Below are 7,517 nucleotides of genomic sequence, written 5' to 3' on the forward strand. Positions count from 1 at the left end.
ATATGCATTCACACCACGCTGCGCTTTGGTTTCCTCACTTTGACGATCGTGACAGAATAACCCACCTTAAAAGGACCAAGCAGCGTGATTGGGAGGAACAGCGCTTAATGGAGAGATGGACCCGGGAGAAGGACGAATGGGTAACAACCTGGGAGGAGATTGAGAGTTGGTCGATTGATCCAGGGAGAGTGCCAGAGCCTGCATAGGATTCTTTGGAACAGTGCGAGGAGGGATACAGGAGAATGGAGGAACGGTGAAGATATAAGGGTACACGGCTAGCACGGAAGCCCGAGAGGCAGCCCCAATAATTTGTTGTGGGAGGCACACGAGGAGATTGGCTAAGTCAGGTAGGAGACCTGAGCCAACTCCTTGTGCTTACCGTGGGGAGCGTGTAACTGGTCAGGCACCGTGTTATGCAGAGATGCGCACGGTGTCTCCAGTGCGCATTTCTAGCCCGGTGCGCTATATTCCAGCTCCTCGCATTGGCCAGGCTAGAATGAGCATCCAGCCAGGACGGGTTGTGTCAGCTTTACACTCCAGACCTCCAGTACGCCTCCACAGCCCAGTACGTCCTGTGCCTGCTCCCCGCACTCGCCCTGAGGTGCGTGTCCCCAATCCAGTACCACCAGTGCCAACACCACGCACCAGGCTTCCTGTGCGTCTCCAGAGCCCTGTAAGCCCTGTTCCTCCTCCCCGCACTCGCCCTGAGGTGTGTGTCTCCAGCCCGGTACCACCAGTGCCGGCACCACGCACCAGGCCACCAGTGCGCCTCCAGGGTCCAGAACTCCCTGTTCCTACTCCTCGCACTCGCCCTGAGGTGTGTGTCCCCAGCCCGGTACCACTAGAGCCGGCACCACGCACCAGGCCTATAGTGTGCCTCGGCAGTCCAGTACGCCCTGTTCCTCCTCCCGGGCACTCGCCCTGAGGTGCGTGTCCTCGGCCCAGTACCACCAGTGCCGGCACCACGCACCAGGCCTACAGTGCGCCTCGCCAGTCCAGAGCGTCCGGCAACAGTACCCAGTCCAGAGCGTCCGGCTACAGTACCCAGCCCAGAGCGTCCGGCTACAGTACCCAACCCAGAGCGTCCGGCTACAGTACCCAGCCCAGAGCGTCCGGCAACAGTACCCAGTCCAGAGCGTCCGGCAACAGTAACCAGTCCAGAGCGTCCGGCTACAGTACCCAGCCCAGAGCGTCCGGGTACAGTATCCAGCCCAGAGCGTCCGGCAACAGTACCCAGTCCAGAGCGTCCGGCTACAGTACCCAGCCCAGAGCGTCCGGCTACAGTACCCAGCCCAGAGCGTCCGGCAACAGTACCCAGTCCAGAGCGTCCGGCTACAGTACCCAGCCCAGAGCGTCCGGCTACAGTACCCAGCCCAGAGCGTCCGGCAACAGTACCCAGCCCAGAGCGTCCGGCAACAGTACCCAGGCCAGAGCGTCCGGCAACAGTACCCAGTCCAGAGCGTCCGGCAACAGTCTACAGACCGGAACCTACCACGACGGGTCACGGTCCGGATCCGCCAGTCTCCCTCCTGTCCTGAGCCGCCAGAGTCTCCCTCCTGTCCTGAGCCGCCAGAGTCTCCCTCCTGTCCGGAGCCGCCAGAGCCGTCAGCCAGCCAGGAGCCGCCAGAGCCGTCAGCCAGCCAGGGGCGCTCCTCAGTCCAGTGACGCCCTCTACGATGATCTTCAGTCCTGGGTCCACTGCGAGGGTCCCCGCTCCAGAGGCGCCACCTAAGTGGGCCGAGACTGAGGTAGAGTGGGGTCCACGTCCTGCACCCGAACCGCCGCCGTGAAAAAGGCCCACCCGGACCCTCCCCTTTAGATTAGGTTTTGCGGCCGGAGTCCGCACCTTTGTGAGGGGGGCACTGTCACGCCCTGACCTGAGTATTCTTTGTTTTCTTTATTGTTTTGGTTAGGTCAGGGTGTGACATGGGTGATGTATGTGTTTTTGTACTGTCTAGGGGTTTTGTAGGTTTATGGGATTGTTTATCATCTAGGTGTTTATATATGTCTATGGCTGCCTAGATTGGTTCTCAATTAGAGGCAGGTGTTTATCGTTGTCTCTGATTGGGAACCATATTTAGGCAGCCATCTTCTTTGGGTATTTTGTGGGTTATTGTCTATGTTATGTTGCATGTTTGCACAGAGTATTGATAGCGGTCACGTTCATCTTATTATTTTGTATAGTTTGTTCAGTGTACTTCGTGTTTTTCGTCATCCATTAAAATATGCATTCACACCACGCTGTGCTTTGGTCTCCTCACTACGACGATCATGACATTATGGATAATCATGAATTAATCGTTAATATTGATGAGTGAGAATGTTATAGAGGCACAAGGCCCCAAAAATGCTAATGTCGTGAAAATTATTACACAGGGACACTCGAAGTCAATCTTAAATGAATCATTGTTTATTGTCAGCGAGCTGGAGAGGTTCCAACCAACTCAAGGTGACATTCTGCACTGCGCCTCACATGAAACATTTTTATTTCAAAACCAAAATCCTGGAGTATAGAACAAATGTTCTAACTTTTGCTTCACTGTCCAAATTCACATGAAGGCGAATGTATATCCTTGAGATTGTTGGTCTGAGACTGATGGAAATGTACAGTCAGTTGTTTGACTTACTGGACAAAGGAGCTAGAAGGATGAAGTGAGTCAGGAATGGACAGGAGAAACTGGATGATGTACATGCCTTCTAATCCAGATAAAGTCACTCACACACCTGTTTTCTCTTTCATTAAGGCAACTATAACCGTGACCCTCCTTTGAAATGTGTCTCTGACTGAGGAGTGGCCAGCTGAACTGGTGTGTGGGGTGTATCTGGAGGGTACAGGGTGGAGGCCTCGGCAGGCTGAATGATACCTCTCATAGCATAGAATTAGGAATTACAATACAAATATAGAATACCAATTTAATAGGATCTGTGTGTCATGGTGGGTCTATCTGACTGGTCCAGCAGACTCACCTGCAGTGACCCAGGCCAAGTCCACCCGTCTGGGTCTTACTGGGACACCCTATCACCTGGTCAACTCCATTGCCCCACTCCCACTGCTTTGAGCTGTAGAATAGAGCAGGTTTAGCCCCGTCAGTGGGGGGCTGTATCCGTAAGGCAGATATACACACTCTTACACTCTCTCTCACACACACACACCCTGAAAGGAATAAAGTCTATTTTCTATTTAAGCTTCTCCTCAGATTTAGCAACCACTTTTGCAAAAAAAAACAATGACTCAGCACTTTGTATAGATTAAAAGAACTTCACCAGCAGGACCACCGGGCAGGTAGTGATGTCATGTTCTCCTGAGGTGTGTTTGAGGACAGACATGTGAGGAGGTTTCCTCAGCACTGTCAGCAGCCAATAGTCAATTTTGCTTGTTGACTTGCTCTGTGTAGTACTCAGGAGGTGAGAACCATTAGTTAGCCTTGTCATACGGTTAAACAACTTTAGACTATGGACTGTCAGTTTATTCGCCTAGTGTCTAAATGTCAGTAGGTAAGGTAGATAGTTGTTATGTCTCGTTTGTCCATCAATTAATCATCTTTACATTTCCCACCCACTCATTACATAATGACTTTACTAAACCTTCTCTTAATTGTGTCACTGAGTTGGGGTCAGGGTGGGGTTCAAGTAGGGGTCAGGGGAACAGCAGGTGCTGTTCAAGGTTAAAGTCATGGTTCTCTTTCTTCAGAGGAAGATCACTAAACTGACTGTATTGTCCTACTGCCCCTGTCTTGGCCACATCCTCTGCCCATGACAGATTTCTCCCAGCTCAGCAGTATTGTTGTTGGAGTGTCCTCTCCTATAGAGCCCCTCCTTCTGCGCTGAGATCAGGCTTTTCGCAGGTGGGGGGAGGATGAGGGAGTGAGGCTGGAATCACTTCACTCAAATGCATGTCCACTCCAGGCAGAATGTGTGTGTGTGTGTCAGGGCAGCCTGTGGAAGGCCTGCCTGCATGCTGCAGTGGTCAGGGCCCTAAATAAAGCTGCTGTGAGGGTTGGGGGTCTGTCAGCGAGGGCTGTGCACTGCAGACTCTGCTTCATGAATAAGCATCTCTGTCAGGCTGAGTAACAGGGATCCTTATTCAAGAGAGCCATGGCTCTCTACTACAGCCTAATCCCTCTCAGTCCATCGCAGCCTGCCGGAATGTGTGGGTGTGTCCATCCTTCCAATATGTAAATCGACCCGGTCCACTAGCGGTAACCGCAGCACTGCGAACCTTGGCAAGTTCACTGCTTCTGTATAGATCGGTTTCTGCCATTTCAGCCCCCATGAGTGTTTTTATCTGTGTATGTGTGTTTTTCATCAGTTGAGCACCTGTTTGACGGCACTAATAAAGACAGGAGGAGGCAGAGGTGTGGCGAGCAGCTGAGGTGTGGCGAGCAGCTGAGGTGTGGCAAGCAGCTGAGGTGTGGCGAGCAGCTGAGGTGTGGCGAGCAGCTGAGGTGTGGCGAGCAGCTGAGGTGTGGCGAGCAGCTGAGGTGTGGCGAGCCCTGCTGCGACAAAGCCACACAGGTACATCAATACAGCAGATACAGTATCTATACCTACACAGGTACTAGAACCAAATGGAAACGCACATTTGTTGAGCATTCCCACACAAATTTGTTGAACAGTCATAAGAAGAAAAACATTGGTATGTCCTCTTACAAAATGTAATCGAATGTAGTTGACATGTGAGTGGAGATGTGTGTCTTGGTGAACAGCCCCGTGTTTACATGTGGAATACTAGAGCCAGCTGGAATGGAGAGACAAAGAAGAGTGGATCTGTAATGTCCTTCTCCCTTACTTTGAACACCAGTCTGAGAACCCTAGCATCGTTGATCCCAGAATACCTATCTCCGTGTTTATCTCACTCACACAGCCTTTAATCCACACACCACACTTTACAGCATGTACTAGTGTAGTACAGTACACCTCCCTGAATTCAACTGTTATTATGTCATGTTCAGTTATAAATATGGAGTTACTGCCAAGACAGGATACTTTTTGTTGTATTGAAATAATGATTGACCTCGGATGTATTTCCGTGTGTGTACTGCACTCCTTGACCCTGAACTGGAGCAGGTACTGTACATCTGATGCAGTAGTTTGCTGCAACACTAATTGATTTCAGTGCAATTTGGCCTTCCTGGTTCTACACTCCGTAGGCGTGTCTGTTGGATGTGGTAGGTAGATAGGTATGTCACCTTGGTGCCAGAGCCACTGTGACTCACATTGGTGATTTCCTCTGCCCGGCCCCACAAAACTTGGTTGTTTAAAAGAGTCCGCAGCCTGCCTTTGGAGAGGCCATGCTAATACAAAACTGATGATTAATGGCCAGGGATTTTCCACATTGTGTGATGAGACTGGCCACTGTTAATAAGTTGCGTTGGAAAGCCTTCAGCTGGGGGCTTAAATTCAACTATAATTATGTCACCTCTCGATGTACCTTTCTACCCTCTGAGTTTGGCTCATGTCCAGTGCTGTATTGTAGTATTTATCTAGTAATGAATGCCAATTGCATAGTTGATTGTATCATTAGTTAAACCAGACCATTGACCCACTCTGAGGCTTTGCACAGAGGTGAAAAGACTAATGGGAAGTGACAGGCAATCCTGCTGGTCCTTTGATCCCTCATTAGCTGTTTCTCTGCAAGCCATGTGTGGATGTGAAGAGTGTTGATGTTGAGACTGGTGTTTTGTGGGTACTATTTAATGAAGCTGCCAGTTGAGAACTTATGATGCGTCTGTTTCTCAAACTAGACACTCTAATGTACTTGTCCTTTGGCTCAGTTGTGCACTGGGGCCTCCCAATCCTCTTTCTATTCCGGTTAGGGCCAGTTTGCACTGTTCTGGGAAGGGAGTAGTACACAGCGTTGTACGAGATCTTCAGTTTCTTGGCAATTTCTCACATGGAATAGCCTTAATTTCTCAAAACAAGAATAGACTGACAAGTTTCAGAAGAAAATTATTTGTTTCCGGCCATTTTGAGCCTGTAATCGAACCCACAAATGATGATGCTCCAGGTACTCAACTAGTCTAAAGAAGGTCAGTTTTATTGGTTCTTTAATTAGGACAGCAGTTTTCAGCTGTGCTAACATAATTGCAAAAGGCTTTTCTAATGATCAATTAGCCTTTTAAAATTATAAACTTGGATTACCTTACACAACATGCCATTGGAACACAGGAGTGATGGTTGCTGATAATGGGCCTCTGTACGCCTATGTAGATATTCCATACAAAAATCAGCCGTTTCCAGCTACAATAGTAATTTACAACATTAACTATGTCTATACTGTATTTCTGATCAATTTTATGTTATTTTAATGGACAAAAAATGTGCCTTTCTTTCAAAAACAAAGGACATTTCTGAGTAACCCCAAACTTTTTAACGGTAGTGTACATTAATTTATTGTTTGATCGGGAGAGTAAGCATGCATGCATAAAACTATGAAAGCATAGCCTAGCCCAAAGTCACATTCATGTCGAGTGGAGAGACAAGGGAATATAGCCTACATCTTTTAAAACCCCTAGAAACAATATAGTTAAGGAGTGTCCATCATGAAACATTTTAAGATTTAGGCTATAAGGCTCATGCATCTGAAAGAGAGAGAGAGAGAAATATTTTCTGACTGAACATTGCTGCTTTGATGGAATTCTCCACTCTGTCTAGCCTACATTCCTCTCTTGCATACACTAGGCCTATATAACACAGGCTATATAACACAGCCTATATAACACAGCCTATATACTGTAACACAGGCTTTGCACCACCTGTTTTGACACCCACATTTTTAGGAATATATATATATTTTTAATTGTGTTGAGGTATGTTATGTATCTTATTTTGTCATTAATGCGTGTCACATATCAGTTTTCCAACAATGTAAAAATATATATTTATCATTGAGTTAATAAAGACGCATACAAACATGGTCTCTTTTATGTTTCCTTCAGTAAGGCAGCTCCAAAATGCAGATGTTTCAGCCTAGCTCAGTGCTTTCTGTGGTGGTGGGGCAAGCCAGCAGAAAATAGGAGCATTGCGCAGTGATTAGCTCAGTGTTCTGTCACTCATGGGACACTACGTCATAGGCCAAGGCTAAGTCCTTAGTAAGAGTAGACATCGAACATTTAAGCCCTTTGGGTCCTGCCATAGAGTTACATTAGAAGTGCCCTTCCAAGAAGGTTCAAGGTCATTGGCCACAGATAAAATTACATCAAATCACGTTATATGTACAGTAGCTTTGATTGGACTGATCATGTCATCATCTTACTTTCAAAATCTTAGATAGCAGTCATCGTCATGAATCAAGTCGACAGTCTCCTGGCAAATTCTTTTTAATCCTTGTCATATGGAAAGAAATAATGAAGAGAAATTATAGATAAAATGTATCGGTGCACATATTCCATTGGACATAAACATCCTACAACAAGTTGGAAATCACAAATTCAGCAATGAATGGTTTGGAAGGAATCAGTGGCTAACGGCAAGCATTGCAAAGCAATCACTAGCCTGCTATTCAGTGGAGTGGATGT

The sequence above is a fragment of the Oncorhynchus tshawytscha genome, linkage group LG06 (assembly GCF_018296145.1).
Source record: "Oncorhynchus tshawytscha isolate Ot180627B linkage group LG06, Otsh_v2.0, whole genome shotgun sequence".
NCBI lineage: Eukaryota > Metazoa > Chordata > Actinopteri > Salmoniformes > Salmonidae > Oncorhynchus > Oncorhynchus tshawytscha.